Here is a 9,119-nt window from a genome sequence, read left to right on the forward strand (position 1 = left end):
CAACACCCTCTAGTGTCCAGCAACTGCCCAGGCAGGAAAGGAAAGACCAATGTGTGTCCCCAGCCACAGGGATGCCAGCCCCCTGGGTACCCCCTCACAGTGGGGCATTTGAGGCAGGATGAGGTTTTCCTTCAGGACTGTGGTGCACACTGCAGGTCATGCCTTGGCCCTTGCCCTCACCCTTCAGGATGCCAAAACCTGACACCCTCCCCGTCCTCCAGCTGCCCCTAGGAGACAGGCAGCTTCCCATGGAACCACGTAGTCTGGAGACCACAACCACGTCTTAGAATAGACACCTGGAGGGAGGTTCTGAGGACTGGGTTGTTTGACCCAGATGTTCAGATTTTACCTTCGGCCCACCCCCCACACAGGGCTTCCAGTTGCTCAGTTTACTAAGATAAGAATTTTCCTCTTAAAGATAGACCATCTCTTGTTTCCCACCCTCGTTGTTCTCATTTATTTACAAAAAATTAAAGTGTTTTACAGTTTAAAAAAAAAAAAGTAGAGGAGGAGTCGTCTCTGGTCAGCCAGTGTCGGTTGGATTCTGAGGCCTTCTCTGAGCACAGGCCTTCCGCCATGCCCGAGGCTCATGTCCACTCCCTGTGGGTCTTTAGGACTGGCAGTCTGTGCCGCGTGAGGTGACCACCCCTCGCGGCTGGCTGTTGCCTGAGTTTGTTCCCACCAGAGGTTCCACTCCACAGCAGCATCTGCCTTGCTGACCATAGCACCCTGCGGAGTGCCAGGCCCCAGGAGTGACAGAGGGCAGAGTGGCACCTGCTCCCTGCCTGCTGGCCTGCCCTCCACGTCCTTCCACTCAGGAGCCACTACTGGGGAACTGGCCACCATGCTGGTGACGTGGGCAGTGCCGTCCTCGGCCCCTGCTCTGGGACTGGGCTGGCTGCCTCTTCTCAGGCTGTTTCTGACCCTGACAGAGAGAGTGGTGCCCACACACCCTCCTGAGGACGCGGGAGATGCAGCCTACTGGCCACCGACACCCCCACGTGGTGGGAACACCTGTCTGTAACAGGTGGCTGCTGCCCATGGTGACCAAGACAGGCGTGGCATGACTGTCCCCAGCATCCCTCGGCTGGTCACAAGTAGTGTCAGAGGGGGGCCTTGGGGACAGACGGGCTCTAGAACATGAACAATGGCTTCTTGGCACCTGTGTCTGGACCCTGTCAGAATGCTCCTCTGTCCCCAGTCCCCCAGTTGGTTTTGAGGTCCTGTCCCCTGTCCTCAGGTCGGTGTGGAGTGTCCTGACAGTGTCCAGCCACTTGGAGGGGCTGGCTTCTGCTCACTGGCTGACAGAGGAGGCCTCAGCCTGGATCTGCTCCAGGACGTGGTGCGACGTCCACCCGCTGGGCTCACGTCACCTCCTGGGTCAGCGCCCTGAGCCTGTCTTTCTCTTCTGACCATGTTGCCTACACGACCCCCCGTCCTGGTCCCCTGAGCTGTGCCCTCTCCCCTGCATCTCCCCACCCCACTCTCTGCCCCTTGTTCCAGACGTCATCTTCCCTAGGATGACAGGAGGGGGACCCGCCATGTCTTGGTCTGGGCGGGGCAGGAGGGCAGCTCTGGCATCTCTGCTCTCTGTTCTGGTCTCCAGGGGGGCGGCCGTGTTATCTCCCCACCACCAAGACCCGCGCCTCCAGATAAAGAGCTCCGGGTTGGGGGGTCCTGGAAAGCTGCTGGTGACTGATAACAGCCCTGCCGGCAGCCGAGGGAGCCCGGAGGGGGCAGCACGCACATTCCGCGCCTGATTGTAATGAAGCCCGAGCCCTGGATCTGCCTGTGTGCAACAGTCCACCTCTCAGCCACGGATATCCTCGCCTGGCTTGGCCTCTAGAGGTGCAGCTAGCAGTGTCTCAGGCAGGTGGCCTTGAGTCTCTAGGGCCAGCTGTGGTCCTTGTGGTGTCACGGTCACTCCTGGCGTGGTGTGGGACATCGGGGATCAGCGTTTCTCAGTGATGCGCAAACAGCAGCTCAAGAGCATCCTCAGGAGTAAAGGCCCTGGAGCTGAAGGCCCAGCCAGGACCATCTATTTCAGATTGGAGACTGAACTGAGCTTCAGAGAGGCTGCTTCACTGTCCTGAGGTCACACAGCTCATTAGAAGCACACCCAGTGCACAGGACTCCTGTCCCAGCACCTGAGTGTAGAGACGTGATTGAGGTCAGTCCTCTCGGGTCTGGAACCTGGCCTCACTCCTGCCAGTGGGTGAGTCCTATAGCCTGTCTGTGCCTAGGTCATGAGACATGAATAGAAGCTTCCCGTTGGGTGGTTTGAAGGTCTGACTGGGACAGTGAGACCCTGCAGTACAGGGCCCCATGCTTGATGCACCTGCCTGCTGTGAGTGTGTGCGTTGGGGTCCCCACTCCTCCTGCTCCCCGTCGCTCGCCTGATGGACGGTACTGAGCGCCTCCTGTCTTTGGTCCTCAAGATGCAGACAGAGCCACTTGGAGCTGTCCCCAGCCAGGCCCCAGGGAGACAGAAGGGAAAGGGAAATACAGGGTGGGATGTGACTTAGAGGGTTTTTGTTGTTGTTGTTGTTTGTTTGTTTTTTGTTGTTTTTTAATTATTTTGGCTTTAAGCACAGAGGGCAGTGAGGTCAGGCCTGGGGTCAGTAGGCTCCATGTGTACAGACTGACACCCGGCTTCTGCAGCGAACCCCTCAACGGCTCCGTGCCCCAGTTCTTCCTTTTATAAGTGGAGCAAGAACCAGCCTAGCTGCCGCCTCAGGAGGCCTGGGGGACTGGCCATCACTATCCCGCTCAGAGTGACCCAGGTCTCCACATGGCAAACTTGGGAGGACAGTGTTGGGCAGGGCTGTGTGGTGGCTCAGAGCCTGGCTGGCAGCCGAGGTCCGCAGGCCCTCAGCCACCCATCTGAATGTGCCATCGGGATGGGTGGGTGGCGTGGGGGCCTGGCACAGGCCAGCGCACCAGGAGCAGCACCTGGTGGCAGTCTGCATGCCCCCTGCTCCCCGTTCCTGCGGTGGGCGCACAGCCCATAAGGAGCTGCGCCTGCGCAGGTACCACCTGGGAGTGTAGGGGCTGCATGTTCCTCTTTCCAGGTGTCCTCCAAAGTGGGGGCCATGAGGAACTGCTCCGTCTCCAGGAAGAACAAAGCAGGTACCCTGTTCTCGTGGAAGGATGTGGTTCTGGAGAGTCCACACCTTGGGGGTGGCAGGCTTATGCAGAACAGCCCTTCCTCTGCTGGAGGCCCCTGCTGTGCTGTTGGAGAGGTCCCTGACCCGGGCTCTGAGTCAGAGCCTTTGTTGGCCCTCAGGTGGTCCTGAGCTGTGTGCATGGTAGGCAGCAGAAGCACCCATCAGCACCCATCAGCACCCATGAGCACCCAAGGCCTCCCTTGTTCCCACGCCTTGGGACCCAGGAAATCCTCAGGCGTAGCAAAAAGGATGGATTGTGGGCTTTCCCCTCAGTTCCAAGGGAAGTGACCCCGATGTAGAACTTCTAGAACATTCTACCACATCGGTAATCCTGCACCTCCGTGGCCAGTAGGTAGTGGGGCAGGCATAGGCCGCCTGGCCCCTCCGTCAGCCCTGGACCTTGTCCTGACGCAGTTGTCCTCTGACCACATGTTGTCCAGCCCTGAGTCTTCAGAGCATGAGCAGGGACGGTCCTTTGTCCTTTTCACAGCCATGCAGTCCTGTCCAGCAGCCCTTGGCCTTGCAGAATTGGTGGGTGCAGAATTGGTGTGGTGCAGTGTGAGTCAGCCCGATACCGTCCTGGGTGCCTGTGCGTGTGGCCATAGTGACTGCTGCTCCTTCATTCCCAATAGGCCCTGGGCCACCAGGTAGTGGGCACCCAGGATAGTAGACCAGAGGAGATGCGGTCCCTGTCCCCAGGCACCCGCAGTAGCCGGGGGACATATGAGCTGGTGGCTTCAGCACAGGAGGCTGTAGCAGGAGGGCCATGGCAGGACTGCGGTCTCCAAGTCAGACTGGGGCCTGGAGGCAAGGAGGCCAAGCAGCCTGGTGGCAGAGGCTGAGGCGGGAGGTGCCCTGGAAAGGGAGGCAGACTCCCGTTGAGAAGTGGCTTCTGTGCCCGGCAGAAGTTTGGACTGTGGCTTGGTGGGCAGCCTCCAAGAGTTTTAGCAGACACTTCTGTGGCATAGAAGTTAGAGTCCCTTGCCTCCGTCTGCTCAGGCTGCTGGAGCAGAGGGCCACGCCTGGGGCCTTCATCGGCAAAGACGGCCTGCCTTAGGGTTCTGGAGGCCAGAAGCCCAAGGCCAGGCGTTGGCAGCAATGGCTCTTTCCGAGGGCTGGGTGGGGAGGGGCGGCCTGTCCAGCCCTCCCTGGCTGTGATGGTGTCTCTGTGCCCACAGGGGCCTTTCCTGTGTAGGCCTGTCCTGGGTTCCATCCCCACACACCTTTTAAAGGACACACACACACACAGAGTCAGAGCAGCAGACGGCTCTGAACCCAGGGCACTGAACCCAGGGCGGCTCCTGCCCAGCCCCACCGCCCCCTCGTCCCCTCCTTGCTGCTGAAGTAGGACGATGGGGACGGTAGCCCTGTCGTGGAGGCCAGAGAGTGCTGGACGCCTGTCCAGGGTCCCAGTGCGAGTGAGGGCTGCTGGCAGGACGCAGGCCAGGCCTGAGTGACCCCGAGACAGGAGCAGAGCAAAGAGAGCACGGCCCTGACAAGGGGGCAGCGGCCATGCTGGACACTGTCCTCGGCCTGGCCCAGGCCCTGCCTCCTGGCCTCCCTTTCCAGTGGGGACAGACCCCTAGACAAACAGGAATTCACTCCCCACAAAGGCCCCAGACTCCCAGGCCCCCGGCCTTCGATCACCCACGCAGACCCCCCTCTGCAGGTGGCCAGCGTGACCTGCTGGCACCATGCTCTGAACCAGGCCCACCCAGTCTGACCCCCTGGCCTCCCCCCATGAGTGAGGTCACCTCCTGCCCAGGCCCAGGCCCTGCCTGGGGTCCCCGTCCACCCTCGTCGCTCCTGTTCCTGTTGAGCCCATCTTGATGCCACCAGCATGGATAGCCCCTCCAGCCCAGCCTCAGCCCCACCTCTGTCCCGGGGCCTGGTTCCTGAGCCACAGCTCTGGGTGCAGGGGACAACCTGGAGTCTGAACAGGGGCCCGAGTGACCCTGGGCCCAGGTCCTGAAACACATGCTCCAACAGTTAGGAAGCCCTGGACGGTTGTGGCTGTTGTCACCATTGCTGGGGTCACTGGAATGGAGTCATGGAGCCAGTGTGAGGGGGAGCCGGGCCGGGGTCCCCCTGCCCAGAGGAGTGGCTTCCTTGCCCTGGACGGATCTAGGAAATGGAACAGAGAAACTTGTTATGTGAATGCCCCTCCCCCCTTCCTCAAGGGATAAAGGTCTGAGAATTTCCAGAATCTCTGTCCAGAGAATGTTTCACGCATGAGCCACACTCTGGACGGTGGGCTGCAGCCAATAAACCTGCTTCCAGAAAGTTCCTCAGGTGTTCAGCCTCTTCTGTCCTTCAGCAGGGCCGAGATCTGGAACCAGGTTGTGACTTCACACAGCTGTTTTTTTCCATGGTGCCTCAGATATAAACCTGGGATTTGATCAAGGCCTCCTCCATTTCTCCATGAATCAACCCAGGAAGCTAAAAGGGACAGGCTTACCACCCCCTCCTATGACCCCTCAGCCTCTAATATGCAGGTAAAGGTTTGAATGTCAGATGCCAAAGGATTGACAACTTTAAAAGCATCCTCTGGGTACTAAAGATCTACAAGACATGTGAAGCTCCACGCGTCCATATCCAGGGGTGGAGTCATCCTACATTGGCTTGATCTGCAATAGTCACCCTCGCTTTCCAATAACCACTGCATTCTGACCCCCCAGATCTTACAAGCTTATGTCAATTTTTGACAAGTGTTCAGAGTCAAAGGACAGTTTTCACTCAAGGCAGTGAAAAATGTAAGCAGCATAGTGTGAAAGATCCTCTTGCATCCCAAGGCCCCCCCAAGAGTGACCTTGAGCAACCCAGGGGAACTCTGCCCACGTGACAGGTTTGCATCCCAGCTGAGAAACCCGGTGCTTGGCAGTCTGACAAAGCCCAGGAGGAGCCAATCACACTGGAAACCTCCAAAGCCAAGTCAAAATACATGAGCCTCCAAGTTGATTACGACAGGTGGACATTACAGAATGACTAACAGGTTGACCTGCTCGATCTGCTTTCTCCATGCCTCACAGCTACCTAGTGAGGCAGCTGTTACCACCAGGCCCCTTTACATGGGAGTTTAGGGAAATGAAGCAACTTGTCTGAGGTCACAGTGGCCGAGCAGGGATTCCCACCCAGGCCGACTCGGGCCTGTGAGTCCTCCGGATAGAATCAGCGGGCGTCAGTGCTGCCGGTTGACCCCTTTCTATCAAGTACAAAGTCCAAAGTTAGATGATGCCAGGAGGGGCCGACTCCCTGGCGACATCACCTTCCTGGCTGGACTGTACATTTTCAGACGCCACGTCTGAAAGGCTTCTCATCCACATGAGAAGCCTTTATGCCAACAAGAAAAACCAGGAGGTGCAGAACTTGGTGGCACCCCGCCCGATAGGACAACCCACCCCTTCTGTACACCCAGGGAAGGGGAGGGGCTCGACTCCACCGGCCATTTCCAGAGGCCCTTCATGGGGAAGTAAGGGCTGAGACAGGGAGCAGCAACAGGTAGCCATCGGGAGCAGAGGCTTGGTGCAAGGTTGAGCTCGAAGCTCCCCAGCTGTGGGTGGCACAGCCGGGATCCAACACCTCTGACTATCGACATGCGACATCTGACCAGAGCGTCCATCACTAACTCAGCTGCTTTAAGGAGTGAGACAAGGCCCACACGTAGCTTAGTGGTCCAGGCCACGTTTCCTGGGCACGTTTTCAAAGCTTGGCATCCTTCTCTCTGACTCCTGGTGGGTCCTCTTACCTCCTGGGCTCATCGGGTTCCCAGTGGCCCAGATGGCCTGCCACACACACACAGGCAAAGCCGTTGGCAAACGTCCCATGGCCCTACTGCTGTGTGCATTCCGGGGTGCGTACACATCTAGATGTGACTGGTTGCTAGTGTCCCTCAGCTCCTGAGGGAAGGAGCAGCCCCAAGCAGGGTCAGCAGAGCCCTGGACGGACTCTATGCCCCAGACACACATTCCCATCTGCTGTCAGCAGGGAGGAGAGCGTTGGCTTTGCCCCGGAAGGTGGGTTCTTCCAGGGAGGGACACTGTCCCCAGACTCTGGCACCTTGTGGGTTCTGCAAAGGAGCCTGGGGATGGCCAGCTTCAGGAGAGGCCCCTCCCTCGGCTCACAGGCCTCTCACCTGTGGGAGTCACATCTGGGCCTCCTCTCGGGCCTCCTCTCCTTTGGTCTCATCTGTTCCTGACACTCCCTCCTTCCGGACGGCGTCCCCGCAGTCTGTCTGAGGTGGGACAGCCGACCTCAGAGCCCAGTGACCTTTCAAAGACACCAGGATTTGTTTAATTTTCAGAATTCATCCCGTCCTCCTTATCAGAGGCAGTGAGGCCCCAGCTGGGGAGGCTTTTGGCATCTTTCCCTGAATTTTAAAACAGATGGGCTGGGCCTCCTCCAATGGGGTCCTTTCTTCACCAGGGGATGGAAAGGAAGGAAAAACGGGGTGGGATCTGAAGGGGGAGGAGAAGTCAAATGGAGGGAGGGGGAGAGGCGCCAATATGCCCGTCACTAACTCAGCTGCTTTAGGGATTGGCCTAGAATCCTGGAATCTCATTACAACCTGGTTCTTCATCACATCTCAGTGGTGCCCATGCACACAATAGCAACTTGTGCCTATAGTCCCTGTCACAGTCCTGGCATTCCAGGTTCATGGCTCATCTGAGCCTCACAGGGAGGGCTTGGTGTCACCTCCCTCCTACAGGGAAGGGAACAGCAGCAAAGCAAGGCAGCATTGCCCAGAGCCACACCCCGCAGCGAGGATGAGGATCTGACCCAGCTCCCAGGACAGATGTCTTTGCGTGAAGCAGCATGGGGTCTACATTGACCTCATCTGGTCCTCACGGTGGCCTTGGGGACCACATATCCTCCCCTTCAGGTGTGATCGCGCAATTCCTTTTCATGTCCAAGTCCACGGCCAACAGTTGGAGGCCACAGGAGAGAAAATGATAGCAACTAGTGCTAAGCAGTGTCATGTGAGGTCCAAGCCCTTGGTCATCTTAAGTTTCTAAATCCCAATGGCCTGTGAAAGGGGACTATGATCACCATCTCACGAGAGAGGAAGAATAAGGCTCAGCGAGAGATGTTCAGGAGGAGTTCTCCAGGAGACACTTGTAGGCCAGAGTTAACATCCTCAACTGTGCAGACCAGTCAGCTGGACAGCGACAGAGGTTGCTCTGGCTGTCCCCCTGCATGATTCCGGATGCTCCACAGGGGCAGACCCCAGGGACCACACGTCCCATAACTGCTTCCTTTTCCAAAAGGAAGAAACATCAGGGGCACTTCGAGGCTGGTGCAAACTGGCCCGAGAAGAAACCACACTCAGTAACTGTAGGACAGTGGGGGACCCCACTACCCGAGCCAGGGAGGGAGAGGAGCTTCACCAACAGGAAGCCACACCAGGGAGTTCTGGGATCTAACCTGTCTGTGCTCTCGACAGAGCGTGCTGAGGGGAGTCGGAGCTTGGCCCTTGGGCTCAGTCTGAAGCCCCAAGGGCAGAGTGGCATGGGGGTCCCTGCTCAGGTATAAGCTAGAATGGTGACTGGGGGGCCTCTTGCCGAGATCTCTCGTCTTGGCCTCTGGCTCCCTTAGTACCAAGACACCCAGCCCTTTGCACCTAGGGGGTCACCTAGGAGCAAAGAGGAAGAGACCGCGATCAATATCCTTCATCTTAGCCAGGTTTAGGTTTGGCCTTCCAACTTGACTTTGTGGTGAGCTGCTTCACCCACTTTCTCGACCTCACGTCCCCGTTTACATCTTCGCGTGGGCCTTACATAGGCTCGCATGCTGCAGCAGGTCCATTTGGGGTTCAGTGTCTGGTGGAATCATTGCACAAAAAGGAAGTGGGCTTCGAGGATGCACCCTGTGTGTGAGCTGTGCTGGGAGTCGGGGTACAGCCTCGAGAAGTCCACCTGTCCTTCCTTCTGCCCCCAGAGGTTTCCCAAGCCTATG

Source organism: Marmota flaviventris, chromosome 1 (assembly GCF_047511675.1).
Source record: "Marmota flaviventris isolate mMarFla1 chromosome 1, mMarFla1.hap1, whole genome shotgun sequence".
NCBI classification, from domain to species: Eukaryota; Metazoa; Chordata; class Mammalia; order Rodentia; family Sciuridae; genus Marmota; species Marmota flaviventris.